The sequence below is a fragment of the Myodes glareolus genome, chromosome 22, assembly GCF_982192425.1.
Source record: "Myodes glareolus chromosome 22, mMyoGla1.1, whole genome shotgun sequence".
Taxonomy (NCBI): domain Eukaryota; kingdom Metazoa; phylum Chordata; class Mammalia; order Rodentia; family Cricetidae; genus Myodes; species Myodes glareolus.
The window spans coordinates 49,257,181-49,275,591 of record NC_142047.1 but is presented as its reverse complement, the minus strand read 5'-3'; the positions used below and the strand labels follow the sequence as shown (position 1 = coordinate 49,275,591).

Sequence of the window (18,411 nt, the reverse complement as noted above, 5' to 3'; positions counted from 1 at the left end):
ACCAAAGAAAGGAGCAAGAGTGGCCAGGCAAGCCACCAGAGCCGCACCCTCATCTTCTGTGGCAGAGAGGAGCGACACTGCACAACCTCTCCACACTGGGGCTGGGTCCTTAGTAGCAGCAGGCCAGGCTCAGCAAGGCTCAGGAACAGAGGCCTGAGTCTGACAGAGCACACCTGACCTTCCGTCCCCGTGGCCTCACGTTACACACTGCTTTTCCTGGAGTGACTGGCCTCAGTTTCATGCCTCTTGCCGCAGAATGTTGAATTTAGACAACTTCCTAAAATGCCACACCAGATCCTTCAGATAACTTGATACAAGAGACGAAATGAGCTCCGTGGGTCAGAATCCATCAAATACAGTGTGGGGGAATGCCATCTCTCCACATGCCTCTGATCAGACTAGACTGCTCAGTCTTTCCAGTGGTCACAAAGAAGGACATACACAGAGACACTCATGGGGTGGGGTGGGGTATCAGTCACAAAACAGAGAGAGAAAGACACAATATGAGACAGAAATGGAGAGAGTAATATTGAGGCAGAGAAATAAACACAGAGACCGAGAGAGAGAGAGAGAGAGAGAGAGAGAGAGAGAGAGAGAGAGAATGAGAACTGAGAGAGTTGGACACACACATAGAGACCGCGAGCAGCACCTCATTATGTACCAACACTTGGTATCTGAAATACTATCGAATTTTGGATTTTTGGAGGGAAACAAGGAAAAAATATCTTAGCATCCTGGCAAATGCCACAAATCTGGATGCAGACTCAAACGGCAGCACGAGTCTTAAACTCAAAGGCTCGGGTGCTCCTAATGTCTCAGCCTCCTTTGTAGCTCAAACGACAGCTGTGTACCAGCACTTTAAATCTCCCTTACTAAATATTTCAAAGATTTTGTGCCACTCATTATAGAAGTTTTACAGTTACAGCTCTCTGAATTTTTCTCTCAATAAAACTGCATTTGAAGCTGGGTGGTGGCTCGCGCCTTTAATCCCAGCCCTTGGGAGGCAGAGGCAGGCAGATCTCAAGGACAGCCTAGTCAACAGAGCTAGTTCCAGGACAGCCAAGGCTGTTACACAGTAAAAGTCTGTCTCAAAACAAAAATAAACAACAACATAAAAACCATGCATTTGAATCAAAGAGTGGATTTTCAGGTATCTCGGAGGAGACCCTGCTTCATCCTCCCCAGGGCCCTGTGTGACATGGCTACTCCTCTGCATGCTGTGTAAACCTGTCACCAGTTACCCCAGAGTCAAAGCCAGCCAAATCCAATGCTGCTTGCACTTGAGGCAGGGCAGCCAGATGGGATTTTCCAGCAGTGGCAAGGGATTCTTGGTTATTAAAAGTAATGACAACTTAACACTATGCTGACACAACCCACCAGGCAATGAGCCACATGGGCCAGGTCCACTGTTACTTCAGGCTGTGGGTACAGAAGCCTTAAAGCTTAGAAAACTACATAGTCGTCTGGGGCCAAAGAACTACTGCATAAGTCCAGATAGAGCCGGCAGAGCCTGACTCCACAGTCTTGCTATGCTGGATCCTGGAAACCACTGCAGCTAGAATGGACTTTGTGTTCCTCTACTGGTCCATCCCATTACAGGCTTAGCCCACAGGCTGGCAGTGTGGGAGGGGCTAGGAATGGTCTAGAGGCAGACACAATGAGAGGTCCTTAGGTCACTGGGACTCTGCTCATCCTGTCTTGCTCAGGCTGGAGCTGAGACTACTCTCTCTCCATAGGTTCTGCCATGGTTCCTTTCACTGGAGGCTGAACCAACAATGTGGCCCAGCCTTGCACTCGAACTTTCAAACCTGTGAGCTAAACAACCTTTCTCTTCATCTAGCTGTCTCTGGTATTGTGTTTCAGTAATGAAAACTGATGAGCACAGATAAGGACCCTTCGAACAGAAACAGTACTGGGGTGGGCTGGAAGCTGTGTCCCCTGGCTGTGGGACACTAACAGGAGAGACTGTTCCTGCTCTGGACTGGCTGTCAACCCTGCTTGGTACAGAGAAGTCAGAGTCCACAGCTGCTGTCTTGAGGCCACTTCCCCGTCCTTCCCACAGAAGGCACAAATGGGAGGATACAAGGTGTTACTGCACAGAGTGCAGGTGATTTATTGGACAACCATTGATTAGGTCCTTGATAGCTCCAGGGGTGTGAAGATAAATGGGATACAGCCTACATCCCAATCACAAGCTACAGACATACCAAAAGTATCTTAGCATCCAGACAAATGCCACAATCCTGGATGCAGATGCTAACAGCAGCACTGAAGTGGAACCTTGATTCTGCCCTGGAAAACCGTAAGAGCCTAATTTTCCTAGTGCTGAGGAGATGGCATAGGGTAAAACACTTGCCTCACAAGCAGGGAGACTCAGTTCGAAGCAAGAGGACCCCAAAATCCCTGGAAAGCCATGAGAAGTAGTGTCCATTTGTAACCCAGATTCCTACAGCAAGAGGAGGCAGAGACAGAGGAATCCTTAGAAACTCATGGGCCAGCTAACCTGGCATTCACACTGGCTAGCAATGACTCTGTCTCACATAAAGTGGAAGGTGAAGACTGATACCTAAGGCCATCCTCTGACCTCCATATGGGAACCACGGCACTTTACTCACAAACTAACATGGGCACAGATATGGATGGACGGACAGACAGATGGACAGACAGACAGACAGACACACACACACAGAGAGAGAGAGAGAGAGAGAGAGAGAGAGAGAGAGAGAGAGAGAGAGAGAGAATATATTTCTGTGCCAAGTCTGGTAAGAAACTAAGCATACCAGACACAAAAAAGATATTTAAGACCACAAAGCAGATGGTATAAAACAGCAAGAGTAGGAATAGAGGTGGACTGACATACCCCACATAGCTCATGCAGACTCACCCAGACTTAGCTGGAGAGCTGGGAGGAATAAACAATGCTGGAAGCCTACACAGCTTCAGTTTACATTTGGAAGTAGTAACCTTCCCCCCCTCAAACCATACAACTCAAACGTATATAATTGACCACTGTTTTAAACATCATAAATCAGCTCCAAACTCTCTCATGGGTGCTCATATACAATAAGAGCTAAAATAAGCTTGGAACTCTCTCATGGGTTCTCGCGTACAAGAGCTAAACATCCTCAGTCCCCACTCTTCTCTTCTCTTTGTAATATAAACACATGTCCTTCAGGAACATGGGGGTGCAGAATTTGCAGGTGTCAATGGCTGGTGGATGGGGAAGAAGGGTCCTGCCACGCCAACACTCGTGGCATCTAAACAGTGCAAGGATCACTCTGTGCGTACAGATGTAGCCCACTGCCTGTGGCAGATCTGTTTACAGGTGACCTTCCCTTCTCTCAGCGTTCACTGGAGGCTGCTCTCATTTGTTCTGTCTTCTGAGGGAGAGAAATATTAGGTTGAGAGACTCCAACCTGAGACAAAAGGAAATTAGAATGTGAGGTCTGCATGGAATTACCAAGTTCCTAGATAAGGACCTTCCCTATGTTGCCAGAGGTGATGGAGCAGGCATCGTGGATTACTCTCCACAGCACGGTGGACCTTCATCCTGTCATTCTCCGTTGATCATAGCTAGGCTTCTCACTGCAGTATGTGTGTCTTCAGCAGACTGGTCTCTATAGTAGGAACTCCTCTGCCTAATGTAGGGGTGCTTAGGGCCGGTGAGACACTACAAGTGTCTCAAAGCACTGTCCCTCTGCAGGTTTTCCTGATCTACGTTAGCCCTAAGCAACAGAAACTCCAAAGGATCCCAACCCTTTGAGGTGCCTCATGTTGAACTCTTCCCTAGTTTTACTGTTCCCCAAAATCCTAACAGGAGAGTAATCAGGATGGTCCTTGATACAGCAGTTATACAAAATGGATAGTACTCTTGGTGACAAGGAAGCCTGCACATTAAACTGCCCTGTTAGGAAAGGCATCAAAGACACTGACTACCAGGCTGCCTCTACATGCTTAGTGGAGACTTTATGTGTTTGGCCACATGCCCGCTGAGATGCTGAGCAGAGATCACTGTGCATTTACAGGGAGACACACTTAGTCTAGAGGGGGCAAGACAAACAGGAAGCTTCTGCTTCAGTCAGAGGCACTGAAGAACACGCAGAAACCATAGCACCATCGTCAGTGCTGCGAATGAAACACAAATGTAAACAGATCAGAGCTGAATTGCCCAGTGGCCAAGGCCACGTGTATCAGTACAAACAGATGACAGGGCCATCGGATTTCAAACTTCATGCAAGGAAAAAGAAAGGAGCTTCAAGTCACTCGGTCATAATTATCATGAAGTGGGTGTGGTGGTGTTGCCTGCAATTCCATCACTCAAGAGGCTGAAGCAGGAGGATAGTGAATTCTAGGTCAACCTGGACAACACAGTGAGACCCTATCTAAAAATAAAAAAAAACTCAAAAAATAAACAAAACCCTATATAGTGGGGCTGGAGAGATGGCTCAGCCATTAAGAGCACTGTGTACTTCCAGAGGACTCCAGTTTGATTCCTAGTACCCATATGATGGCTCACAACTGTCTGTAACTCCAGTCTCAAGGAATCTGATAACATCTCTGTTATCCATGGGTACCAGACCCACATGTGGTGCACAGACATACATACACCCACATACATAAAAATAAATAAACCTTTTAAAAATTATATCATGTGGAAATAATGCTTTGGTTGTACTAGCTACATTAAAAAACTGTTAAATTCATTTTACTGTTTCCTTTATTTAAAGAAGCTTAATGTGGCTACTAGAACAATTTACCCATGAGGCTCACCTTGAATTTCTGCTGAGTGATGCTGAGTGAGAAGGAATGACTGGGCAGGGAAACTCCAGCTTGAGAAAGCAGGGAACCTGATCATGTAGCCAACAGTGAGGCAAAGGCCCAGGTCAGAAACTGGAACTGGTAGGACTCCAGGCTAGTCCCTGAGGCTAGGCTAAAGATCCAGGCTTATATCCCAGAAGCAATCGGCTACAACAGATTTTCACTCTGGTCATGGAGCAGACTGCATGCTAGCAGAACAAAATTAGGACTACCAAGAAGAGACACTGACCCCAGACCTACAGCCATGGACCCTCGGTTCTGGGAATGCCAGGGTTATGGGCAAGCACCACCAATCCAAGCTGGAAGTGTGCTCTCGATTCCAGAGTAGAAGCAGCGTTAGTCTGGGTTATTAGCTGGCTTTCTGTTTCCTTTGGACCACCCCAAACTAAATTATCAGGGGAAGATATCTCAGATTTTATACTGTTTGGATTTCATTTTCTCCATTCCTAACATTTGCGATTTTCCAGGGTGGGGCTCCTGTTCTTCCGGGGTTCATCTGGAACCCCAGCTCTGCACTCCAGTTTTGGTTTACCCCTCCCAGTTCAAGCATGTTGGCTCATCAGCCACTGGTGCCTGTCTGCTTTGGTATTTCCCATCTGCACTGGAACTGTTCTTTCCAGTGTCCCATTTCTCCCAAGCTCAGTGGCTACTTTGCAGTTGTGACTCATTTGCTCTGAATCATGCCTGCCTAAGACGCAAAGGCCAGGGAAATGTCTCTGGCACATCTTGCTGGGTCGGAGCCCCTGCACACAGCACAATGCCCTGAATGGAGGTGGTAACTAAGAGAAAAACAACCCTTGCCTCAGTCTTTGCTGGACATTTTCCTGCCCTGCAGTGGATCGTGACCACCCAGTTCTGGCTCTAGAGGCAGGAAAAAGCTTCTGAAAGGAGTCCACATAGCCAAGATCCATAGCAGCGTTTACTCCTGACAATCCTCCCTCCACAATACAGCAGGCAGATTTGTGTACATTGTCTTGTTGTTCCTTTCTTTTTTCAAAGCTGGTGATTCTCACAGGCACCATCATGCTCATGTGTGTGTGTGTGTGTGTGTGTGTGTGTGTGCGTGTGTGTGTACTCACACACGTGCATGTGCATGTAGAGGCAAGACAAGAGGGATTCCAGCAGAGATGGCTAAAATAGAAATGCAACAGGGACCCTACTAGGATCCTGAGACAGAAAGAAGACACTCATGGATAAATTCGTGTAATTCAAATAAGTTCTAAGCCAGGCTAGTGCCACATGCCTGTGATCCCAGCACTGGGAGGCAGAAGCAGGAGGCCCATGGGGTCAAAACAGTCAGAGATGTTATTCCCCCAAATTGAAGTCCACAGCTGAGACAACGAGAATGCTATTGGGTGCCCTTACTCACCTGCCCACCCACAGCAGAGGCATAGCTGCAAGATGGCAGTGGGACAGGAAGACAGAGGGACAGAAGGCACCACACTTTCTCAGAAAAGAACAATGACTGAATGGGAGCAAAGACTGGTCCATGGGCTGGAGAGATGGCTCAGAGGTTAAGAGCACTGACTGCTTTTCCAGAGGTCCTGAGTTCAATTCCTGGCAACCACATGGTGGCTCACAACCATCTGTAATGAGATCTGACATCCTCTTCTGGTGTGCAGGAAAACATGTTGTATATAATCAATAAATAAATCTTTTTAAAAAAACTGGTCCATGTTCCAATAGGGTTGATCAAGAAATGACATTTGTCACAAAGGGCCACTTACTGCCCAGTGCCAAGAACAGGCACAGCTCTGGTGAGGATGCAGAATGGTAGCTCCTGGGCGGGGATGGACAAAGAGTAACTTCTATCACTAGCAACTTGCTTTTTTGGGGGCAATGGAAATGGTCTAAAATTAGACTATGACGATGGTCTTACCACTCAGTAGAGTTACTAAAAATACCTGAGTCGTGAAATTGGTAGATTCTATAATGTATAAAGTGTACTTCTACAAGCTCTTAAAGAAAGGAGGAAACATACAAGGGAGCGGGGAGGGAGGAGGCTGTTTAAGGTCTATGCAGCAAGAGGGTGAGAGGAGGCAGAAGACGCATGAGAAGCGAGCTCTTGGGTCTGAAGCCGGGAGCTGAGCATCTCCACAGAAGGAATGGGGCAGTAAGTTAGCAGCCAGGCTGGGAGAGGTCAGGGCTTTCAAGCCATCTGCAGCCTTCTATCACAAGCATTTCTGTATCCCCAAAGTGTTAGGAAGTGCTGAGGCCAGGTAAGAGAATGAGTGAAGTGGGTGAAGACTCACCTGGCCAGGCTACAAAGTTGTTGGTGGGGAGGAGGCCATAAGACCTAGAGACTAAATAGGTCAGGGCTGGCAGGGCAACAGGAATACCTGGGCCCAGAGGGCAGAGGCTCATTGTTGTCCCCAGCACCTGTCAGAGACACACTAACAGGGGATCTCATGGGTGACTTGGGCTCAGACCAGAGCAGCAGCAGAGTAGACAAGCTGAGGAGCCAGGTCTAGAGCTAGGGAGCCTGGACTTGCAAATTCCTTGGCTCTTCTATGCTTGGCTTCTCAACTGTAAATTGGGATATTACCAGACTGCTTTTGTGGTGATTGGGGTGACAACCCTATAAAGCTGAACACACTGCTTCTCTTGGCAGAGTATACCCTATAACAGGCACCAGCTATCATAAGACTCTGGACAATTTCACATGCTTAGAACATAAGATCAGCTGCTCCTGCCCCCAGGGTCCCTTGTCCTCATCCCTGTCATCACTAACCTAGCTAATGAGGGTGGAGGAAAAGGACACTGAAAACCACCCTTTCAGAGAAGCGCTTTCCTTCCATTTGTCTCAAATGTGCTACCACCGAGTCATTTCTTCTAGCATGTTCCTTCCCAATATAGAACTCCTGGCAGGAGTAGTGTCATCATCTCTGAACACATGGGAACAAGCCGGTCCATTGGGCACAGAAGAGCAGGAGGAAAGAAGGCTGAGAGGAGAGACAGCAACAGCCCTGGATGACTGGGAATGAAAACATCAAAGGAGCATCAGGTCTCTGGAAGGAACCACAAGATGGTGACAGGAATAGTGCCTTGTAGAGATGGGGGAGTACAGCAGAATGACCAAGGCAAGCAACTTTCCATTAACATCTTCTGATATCATTTGAATTTGGCATCAGTCACATGGATTACCTAATCAAAAAATACTAGCAACCTAGACATTGAGGCACAGATTTGTGAAGCCAGTAGAAGGCTGAGGGAGGATTGTGAGCTATAGGCTAACCTGGGCTACACAGCGAGAACCTATTTCAAAGCAAAATAAAACAAGATAAGGTTTTAGAGAATCAGGAAGGGAGGAACAATGTTCTGTCTCCACAAATCTTCAACCATTCTGACAGGAGCTCCCAGAAAGCTCAAGCACAGTCGAGGGTGAAAGTCAGAGACTGCATGCCCCAAGAGCTCATCAGCTGCCTTTGGGAAGCATTCAGGGAGGGCACAGCTTTCCTGATGTCAGCACTCTTCCACACAGAGGTGTGAAGTCCACAGTGAACAGAACAGGGATGGACTATCTTTATCTTACTGCTAGACACGGACAAGCTATTTCTACTTCATCAGGTAGAACCCAGCAAAAAGCTAAGGAAGAAAATCCTGTCCCAGGACCTGTCATGAAGCACACCACACAGGCTTTCCCTGAAAGCTGGGAGGATCATGGACATTTCCCAAGAAAGCATATAAACCACTGTCATTGTCCCTAAACATCACCAACCCCTATCCACCAATTTTCCCCTTTAAAATGTCACTACATTTTGTGTGGAGGGTTGTTTGTTTTTAGTTTATTTGCTTGTTAGTGTTTTGAAATAGGGTCTTATTCTATATCTATGACTGACTTCAAACTTACCACAAAACTGGCCTGTCTTAAAAAAGATAAATGTAGGGCTGGAGAGATGGCTCAGTGGTTAAGAGCATTGCCTGCTCTTCCAAAGGTCCTGAGTTCAATTCCCGGCAACCACATGGTGGCTCACAACCATCTGTGATGAGGCCTGGTGCCCTCTTCTGGCCTGCAGACATACACACAGACAGAATATTGTATACATAATAAATAAGTAAATAAAATAAACAACCCACAAAAAAAGATAAATGTATTCCCTCAGAAGTTCGTAGATCAGAATTCCAAAGCTGAGTCATGAGTAGGTCTGGTTCCTTTATCAGGGCTCAGAGGGAGATGACCTGGGCATTCAGCTTCTAGTGGTTTCTGCTGAACCCAGGTATTCTTCCCTTATAGCTGAAGCACTCCAGCCTCTGCCTCTACAGTCACATGGTTATCTTCTCTTGTCACTAGATCTTTTAGTTGGAAAATGTTAAATTGAATTATACCCCCTCCAAAGTCAACTGAAGTTCTAACCCCAGAATCTCTTGGGGTGAACTTATTTGGAAAAGGGTAGTCATAGATGTGATTGGCTGAGACCACAGTGGAATACCATAGACCCTAAATTCAGTCCAACTGGTGACGGTTTAAGAGAAGACCCAGAGGCAAGAGAAGATAACCAGTTTGTGGCACTTTGTTACAGCTAGGTGCGCCAGGAGGCTGACATAGCCCATTACTTGGCTTTCCTTCACAGCCACCCATGCCTGAACTCTTCTGCCCAAGGGTCAGCTGCCAGCTAGCTGCTATCTCTAATCAGAGAAAACCAGTTCAGTGTCCACCTCAGTAGCACGACTTCCCATCTTGCAAGGCTCTGACTGGAATAAACATCCCCACAGCAAATGTGTGTTGAGAACTTACTACAAGCTAGCCACTGTTCTGGTCCTGCTGATGCAAGCAGCAAAAATGAAAAGATAATAAAAAATATTCTCAAAGAAACAAAGTCGTTTCTAATACACATAAAGAATACTATAATATGCTGCAAGAAGTGGACTGGGGACCGGGGCAAATAGGAAGATCATTTTGACCATTAGGGAGGATCTCATTTAACATGTGATATAGGAGTGGTGGCCTGAATGACAGGGAGGTGGCTACTACAGGGAAATCTGGAAGGAGGAACAACCAGTGTACAGGCCCTGTGGCACAGCGGATGAGGCACGCTTAAAGAGAGATCTCTGGGAGTGACTGGGTAGCTGCTGACACTGGAGAAACAGGTGAGATCAGTCAGTACCGGTGTCACTACCTGGCAGCCCAGGGAAAGTTCATCCTGAGAGACCATGGCATTCTCCAAACTGCAGCCTTTCCATCTGTACTGTTTGCCCTTTGCTTCTTGGGACCTTACCAATAACAGTTCTGAATGTTCTGTAATTCTGGCCATCGAGATGTTCCTGGCTCACCAGCCCTAATTCCTGCACTTCAGTGAGTACTCTGCATGGCTTCCTGTGACCTTCATGAAAAGAACACAGTCTCTGAGGCACGCAGCAAATGAAACCTTCCAGGCCAGATCTTGGCTTTGATACACGTGTCCAAGACTGTCTTGGCCTTCAATCTGGCCTGAACCACTGACCTGCAGAGACAGACACAAGGCAAACCCTGGCAGTCCTGCGGTGCTGCCCGGATTTAGAGAATGGGATGAAAAGCTTGTTCTTCCCTAACAAGAACAGCTGTGTATGCTAAAAATAGAAAAAAAACATGCCACGAAACCTCAAACAATGCCGTGTACAAAATCTAGGTGAGACCAGCAGAGCCAGCAGCAGCTGCCTGGATTTTGAATGTTTCTCTTCCAGGTAGGAGATGAGGAGAAATCATTGGTGTAGGTCTCCCTAGAACTTCTGTGATATCTTGCGTCATGACTGAAGACAACTGGCCTGTTTGGAAACACTGGGCACTTGAGCAAAAGATGCTCTGCAAGGCACTTCCTACTGGCTTTCTCAAAGCCTAGAAACAAATCTGAGTTGCCACAGAGTGTGAAGGGAGCGGTAACAGGGGTGAGCTGGCTGGCCGGCCAGTCAGGCTGTCAGCCAGGCAAGGAAGGCAGAGAAGGATGCTCCACGCAGTACCACCCCCCGTCCAGCAAGAGGCAATAACCACTCAGACCCATCTAGTGTCCTTGGGTGATGAGGTACTATATACGTTCAGCACTTGTAGCAACCACGTCATTGTGGAGCTTTCTTTGCCTCCAACAGTTAAGTGGCCCTGGACAAGTGAGTTTTGGTTTCCTCATCAGGAGGAATGCCATCTGCCACTCCCGAATTAATGAGGATGAACTAAGAGCTCCTGCTGAAAGTACTTTGTAAGCTACCAAAGCAAGAGAACACGGTGGCAGTGGAAGCCACACTGCTATTGCTGTTCCTTCCTGAAGCGCGCTGTCATTCGGCTTTTGATTCCTCTTTTTTGACTGGGTTTTGTTATACAACCCAGGCTGGTCTTGAACTCATGATAACTGTGCCTCAGCTTCTGGGGTGCTAATACTACAAGCCTATGCCACTGTACCTGGATTTTGACATTTCATTTATTTTTTATGAGTTGTTTTTATTATTTAATGTTGAGTCTTATGTGAGTGTAGGTGTTTGAGGAGGTAAGAAGAAGAGAGTGTCAGATTCTGTGGAGACAAGGTTACAGGTGGTTGTGAGTCAGCTAAGGTGGGTGCTGGGAATTGAACTCTGGTCCTCGGCAAGAGCAGAACATGCTCTAAACTGGAGAGCTTTCTCTCCAGCCCCCTGACATTCCTTCTGTGAAAGGAATGCCGAGAAGGGAGGGAAGGAAAGAAAGCCAGGTATCCAGGTATACCCGCCGCCAGGTATCCACACGACTTGCCCATTCCATAGTTTCCCTGGGAAGGGGCTGTCCTAAAGGCAGCTCCCTCAGCTTCATTTGGGGTCACTATAAAACAACTTACCTTTGAAGAAACAACCATTGCCATGAAGGTAAAAGTGCAGTTAGCATCTGTAGAGATACCTCACTTCAATTTCTCTCAGACGTCTGATACGCCCATCCCACTGTTTATACTTGTGACATTCTCAAAAAAAAAAAATAGGAATCTACTCCACATAAACTGATACAGACCACCCAAAAGCCAACCATTGCAAGGAACTTGTGGAACACAACAGAGACTGAGATAGTCCATCATCACCAACCAAGAAGTCACCAGTGTTTGAGGAGGAAAGAAAATCTCCGATGTCAACTTTTTCCATGGAGCCCAGCTAATCAGCTTATCTGCCATCTTGGTCTTCAAAGGCCTAACTATCCCTATTTCTGACCACGGTGTGGGAAAGAGGGAAGGGACGAGGCTCCGGAGCCTCTCTGCTCCTGTCGTGGAGTTCGTGCTGTGCATCTGCCCTGTTTTCACCATCAGGGAGGAGGCAGAACGGGATGAATCAGAACCTCAGCATCGGGTTACAGGCTGGATCCCAGCCTGGGGAGGGCAGCCCGACTTGACAGCTGCCAGCTCACCTCTACCTCTGACTCACCACCCGGACAGCTCCACGTCGGGGACCCAGCCCGTGCCAGCGCACCTGTGCCGGCAGAGCCGCGCTCCCGCTCACTCCGTAGGTGCAGCACTTGGCCGAGCCTCCTTCCTCCACCCTGTCACCTTCCCACGTCTCAACCTGCAACTCGGGGGGGACGCAGACCAGGGCAAAGCTGGGTCGGTTTGTCCCACATCCTAAAAGCTGCTGCGGTGCCCGAGCCTTTCCTGGCGGCCCCGTGCAGCCGTGGCCTCTGACCGTCTCGCGGGGCCCCGTGGGCCCCGCACTCAGGTTGGCAGAGTGACAGCCCTGCCCGCCGCACCGACCGTCCAGCCGACCCGCCCACGCCGCCGGCGACCCCTCCTCACGCTTCCTCACCCGTCCCCGCGCAGCCACGCCGCCCGGCCCCTTGCGAGCGCAGCACCGCAGCCCCGGGCCCTCTCACCGCGGCTGCCCCCGGGACCCGGCAAGGGGCGGACGCCGTCGGGTCCGCAGCTGCCGCGAATGCGCCGCGCTCCACGAGCTGTGCCCGGTCCCTTCTGAGGCGCGGCGGAGCGAGCTGTCAGTCAGCGAAGCTCTCCCCGCCCACTTGGCACCACGTGACGCGCGGAGCAGCCGGGTCCTTCGGAGGCGGGCCGGAGAGCGCTGTCAGTCATCCGAGAGCGCCCCGCCCAACCTCGCCCCCCCATCCCGCGTGACGCGCGCGAGCTGCGGGGTTCTCCCGAGCCCAGGAGTGAGCGGGGCGCCCCGCCTCTGGAGCACCACGTGAGACGCGAGCAAGCAGTCGGGTCCTTCTGAAGCTGCGAGAGAGAGGGGGATGGAGAGAGAGAGAGCTGTCACTTTGCGGGGAGCGCCCCGCCTCCCTCGGCTCCTGGACGCAGGCGCAGGAGCGCCCCTTCGTCCCTGCGCTGTCTGACAGCCGCGCGGGTTCGCTTCGAAACAGAGTTCCTGCAATGGGGGGGATACCCAGGGCGCGGCTTTTTTGCGCACAAGAGTGGTTTGGGAGAGGGAAAAGCTCCTCTAGGTCAGGTTCAGGTCACTTCCTGGCCCTGCCTAGGTAGCAGAGTCCCAGCGAAGATCTCCTGGACCGACACGCCTTTGAAGGCGCGGGTGGCAGGCTAAGTCCCGTTTGTCTTCTGAAAGGCGTGTCTTAAAAGGCCGGTAGATTTGGCTCTTTTCATAAACGGCAATAAACACAACGTCCAGCCATACAGCTTCTCCCACATCTCTTCAACAAGGAAACACAAAGAGACTGGGGGTGGAGCTCAGTGGCGGTTCACTGGCCCAGCTTGGCCAAGGTCCTGGCTCCCATTCCCAGCGCCAGGAAGGAAGAAAAAAGAAAACCAAGGCCGATCTCCAGGGATTTTCTGAAGTCACGAATGTTAGGTAGTGGGACTGGAGTTCTGCCACTCAGGAAGATGATGTAGGTAGTGTAGCCAAGCGCCGGCCCTTTGCTAAGAGCAGATGTGAACATCTGTCCCACTAAGACTTCTTAGGAAAATTTAAGAGATAGCCATTCCTGGAGAGTTTGGAACCTTCAAGGTGCACGTAGCCACCCCAGGAGAAGCTAGGCCTCCGGGTGTGAGAGCTTAGTGCCAGCTCTGCAGGTGGGAGGGTAGGTTGTAGCCTTCATCCTTGTGAGGACGCTAAGAGAGGTGCTCAGAAAGCTCACAGGATGGAAGAGGATGGTGCCGGGGTTGAAGTTCCCTGCTTCCGTGAAGGAAGCTGGCAATAGGTACCAACTCCAGCAACCTTGACCTCACCCAGACAGTTGTTGGGGAGAACTGGAATAAATTATTAAGGGTCATATTCCATATGAGAGACATTCTTCTTTCTCAAGAGATTCAGCAGCACCCTGCTTGCCTTCTAGCAGGCCTCTGACCTCAGGAAGTTGGACAGAGGCAGATGACATGACATTTTGAAATGAGGAAGAACGTTCTGCAAGCCATAGACCAGTGAACTTGGTATCACCCTGGGAAGCATTTAGGGCAGATGACTCAGAAAACATCTGTGACCCCTCTGAAAATGAAGCACCGAGACGTGATAGGCAAGGAGCTAGACAGGGAGAACAAAAGGGACTGAGGCTGCGTTCTCTGGCGTCAGGATGCTCCTTTTCAGGTAAACGTCCTTGAATCTGCAGATAGGTTATTCACTTTATCAGACTAAGGTACCATAGACCTTTCCCAGTTGCCACACACAGCACTAACAAAAGGTCTGCATCTTCAAAAGACCCTTGCTTCTTCATGCTAGCATTTACATTCTGGTGTTACACTACTCCATGGGCTTTTCAAGAGGATCAAGGGAATATCCTAAAAGGGAGATCTGTCCAATCATGATTCGGGAGGGGAAAAGAGTCATCATACCTCATAAATGGTCATAAAATCAGCTGGGTGGTGGTGGTGCACACCTTTAATCCTAGCACTCGGGAAGCAGAGTCAGGCGGATCTCTGTGAGTTTGAGGCCAGCTTGGTCTACAGAGCTAGCTCTAGGCCAGCCAAGGTTACACAGAAAAACCTTGTCTCAAAAAGAACAACTAATAATAACAATCATAAAATCTTCCTTTAAAATCCACAATGCAAACCCACTGGGTGGATTCTCTGGAACAGCTCACTTCAATCTTTGCTTTGCTGGATACATTTTTATTTAAACTCTCCATGTCTCTCAACTAAATTCTTTCCTTTGAGAAGACAAGAACAGAGAGAGCCTTATAACAGCAAGAAAGTCAAAGATTCATTGATGGTTAGTTTGCTTTATTTCCTGTTGTGAACGTACAGATAAGGGGGTGTGGTGGGAATACCATCTCCAGCCAAAGGGGGGGATGGCTGTCTTGGTTGTCAACTTGCTTGGATCTGAGATTAACTAAGAGTCAGGCCTCTGGCCAGGTATGAGAGTATTCCCTGGAAGATTTACTTAGGAGAAAGCCCCGCCCCCAGGGTGGGTGGCTTCTTCTGCTGGGAGGCCCAAGTGAGAGGCAGAGAGAAAAGCAGTGCTTCCTTTGCCTACCCGCTTTGCCCCTTGCTGGTGAGCACATCTATGGCATTGCTGCAACCAGCCTTTGCTGACGTCAGAACCCAGCTTCTTTGGCCTTCTAACACAGACTGAAGACCAGCAGCCTTCAGGGGCACATTGGGACGGCTAAGACATCCAGCCTCGGGGCCTGGACAGCCACCAAGTTCTCACACTCACCAGTATGCAGGTGGCCATTGTTGGATGCCCAGGCCTTATCATGCAGGACAAACCTCGTCTACCTCCTTTGTAGCATACATTCTGTTCTGCTCCCCTGGAGAACCCTGACTGATAGATCAGACCTGCCTGGATTCTCCCCCTTATAAGCAAGGGACACAATTCAAACTGTCCTTTTGAAGAGGGCTCTGTGGGTTTCTGTCTGTGGCTAGAAAGCTCTGAGGCAGGCCCAGCAGGATCTGGGAGTGCAAAAGATGTCACTAGAATTTATTTCTTCCTTGCCTGCCTGTGCTAGCTAGTTTTATGTCAGTATGACACAGCTGGAGTCACTTGGGAAAAGGGAATCTCGGCTGAGATGTCCCCACCAGATTGACCTGTGGGACATTTTTTTGGGGTTGATGTGAGAGGGCCCACTTCATTGTGGGAGGTGACACCCATCCCAGGCAGGAGCTATAAAACAGCAGGCTGAGCAACCCATGAGGAGCAGACCAGGAGGAATCAGCACTCCGCTGGGGGTTCTGCCTCCAGGTTTCTGCCCTGACTTCCTTCAGTGATGGACTGTGTCTATCACAGAGTCAGAAACCCTAGCCAAGATACTGCCTAGAATGACTTTCTTCTCAGATTAGGTACTTTTCACAGAATGGCCTCGAGCAGCTCCAGGATTATCTGTCTCTATATACTTATACTTAGCAGCCCAGTGGACAAAAGGGGGCTTTTCTTTTGATTCTTCCAGCAAAATCCCAGAATTTGGGAGTGCGCCATCCTTAGAGCTAGTCTCTGAGGCCAGTTTACCCAGACAACTAACTGGATTGGGCAAATCTGAAGAGCAGGAAGGGCCAGCCCCGCCATGCTGACTGGTACAAGGAAAAGGTGACTTCTAGGACACAGAAATGCTTTTGCCAGAAGAGCGGGAAGCAACAGGTATCCGGGGCAGAGCGCTTGCCAAGGCCTCAACATACCTCCTGCCTTCCGTGAGGCTTGCTTCATGGGGAGGGAAAGAATCACGTAAGTGAGTGGAAAATGGAGGACCAGAGGTGACAGGCTACAGGGAAGAGGTCGGGATGAAACGCAACAGGAGTATGACTGGGAGGAATTCTACAGGTGGTGGGCATGAGAGTTCTTCAGTCTAGTCTTGAGAGACATGGTCGTAAGTGGGCTGTGCAGGGAAGAGTAGCAAGGATAGGCCCAGCTTTTAGAAGCAGCTCCAGGCACACATGGTAAACCAAACACTGCTCTCCTAAGCACCTAAGCTGCTAAGCACCCATACTACCAAGTACATGATCCACCCAGAAACCATCCCACCAAGCACCTGTTTCACCCAGCACTTCACCTACCAAGCAGGTCACTCCTAGCAGGCTCTGCCCACAGGTGAGGTGAAGTACCCAAAACAAAAGATTTGAGGAACACATTGCCCCACTTTGGGTTTTGACTTCCGGGGCCTTGCTCAACACTGTGGGGTGGGGTGGGGTGTTTCAGTCATCAGGCCTTCCTAATCTGGCTGTTGACAGACTCATCCCCGCAAACTACATGGAAAATGTCAAACAACCCAGGCAGCTTTCCAGAACACATCTCTGCTTCCCCAGGATGCTGCCTTAGGGGCTCTGCCTCTCCAGCATTTGCTTAAGGAGGATACAAATCTTAATGGCTAGATGGGTTCTCGTCACCTGCCGCAAGCACCCAGGCCACAAGGCAGATTACCGTTGCTTCCTGTACCTCCACAACAGCTCTGGCTTGGCGGAGGCTACTTTTATGTGTTTTTTGACAGGAATACAATGAGCATTCTTGGTACTTTGCCTCAAGGAAACATTGTGTTCTGTGACTTACGCTGTCACCTGTCCGTGCTTTCCTTTTCATTACTACAGACTATTTCTACTGTACAAATTTATCTTCCTGTAAGTCAGGAACATTTAGGTTATGTCAAGTGTGAGGCTCTTCAGGACAATACTGCAGGTGTGCATACACTGAAGTTTGTCAAATCCTGTCTTGTCCCGGCAGCAAAGAGTGTGGGAGATCTTGAACCTCTGTTTCTTGTGGCAGCCCTTTTGGAGGGATCATGATCAGTACTTCACGGTGGCCTGAGTTTGGCTAATGCAAACGAGAAACTGTGTTTTGGAGTGTCTCTTCTGAGATAACCTATTCAAGTGTTTTGCCAGTTGTTTTGTTGGGTTTCTTATATTTCCAACGATTCATTTAAAAATAGGCTCCGGAATGGTGAGATGGCTCAAAGGTGAAGGTGCCTCCTGCCAAGCCTGATGACCCGAGTTCGATGTCTGGGTTCCACATGGTGGATGGAGAGAACCAACTCTCACAGGTTGTTCTCTGAGCTACACAAAGATATGCAATATATATATATTTTTAAAGGGTTTGGTAGAGCTCATGCCCAGCATGGGCAAATCCCTTGGTTCCATCTCCCACATGTCCCTTCCAGTAAAAGCCACTATATAGTCATGGGTCAAAAACACTTAAAGGGGGCTTTTTAATGCCAGTAAGCACATGAAGAAAATGTCCAACTTCATTAGCCATCTGAGAAACTCAAGCCCAGAGTGCAGTGGGAATCCATCACCCCAGCCAGATGGCAATCACAAAGAAAACAAATAAATGCTGGTGAGGATGTGGACAGCAGGGAGTCCTTATGCCCTGCTGGAAATAGAGGCTAGTCCAGCCTCTGTGGAGGTCCCTGCTACACTACTCATTACCCAGATGGCTCCACGTCAGCATGTCAGACACGTGTACACCAGTCCATTGCAGCAGTGCTAACAACACTGGTCATGGGGCCACCTGGACAGGTGATGGCTAAAGATAATGAGGGCTCACACGCTGGAACTGCGTTCAGCCACAAAGAACTGTTGTTCCATATCATTTCCAGGAAAATGAATGCAATGGCAGTCATTACATTAAGTGAGTCAAACTGCAGAAGGAGAGACATCATATGTTTTCTCATTTGTGGATCCTAGATTTTTAGCAGTCTGTCACCTTAACCAAGTTGTGCACCTCCACTGCCCGGCTGTTCTTAGATTTTTAAAAATTTAAATATTTATGTGTAAGAGTGTTTGCCTGAATATACGTACA

General features: G+C 48.9%; 1 protein-coding gene across 3 annotated transcripts in view; it reads right to left on the bottom strand.

The window, feature by feature from the left end:
- Kiaa0513 (KIAA0513 ortholog) overlaps positions 1–12,719 on the bottom strand; it is a 49,558-nt gene extending 36,839 nt beyond the window's left edge. For 2 of the 3 annotated variants that reach the window (XM_048437403.3, XM_085681801.2), the window contains exon 1: positions 12,605–12,719. The gene's annotated coding sequence lies outside the window, so the exon portion shown is untranslated. Of the gene's footprint in view, positions 1–12,537 lie in introns of all 3 variants that reach the window. The other variant, XM_085681799.2, reaches the window with a different exon arrangement.
- Between the last annotated feature and the right edge of the window lie 5,692 nt (positions 12,720–18,411).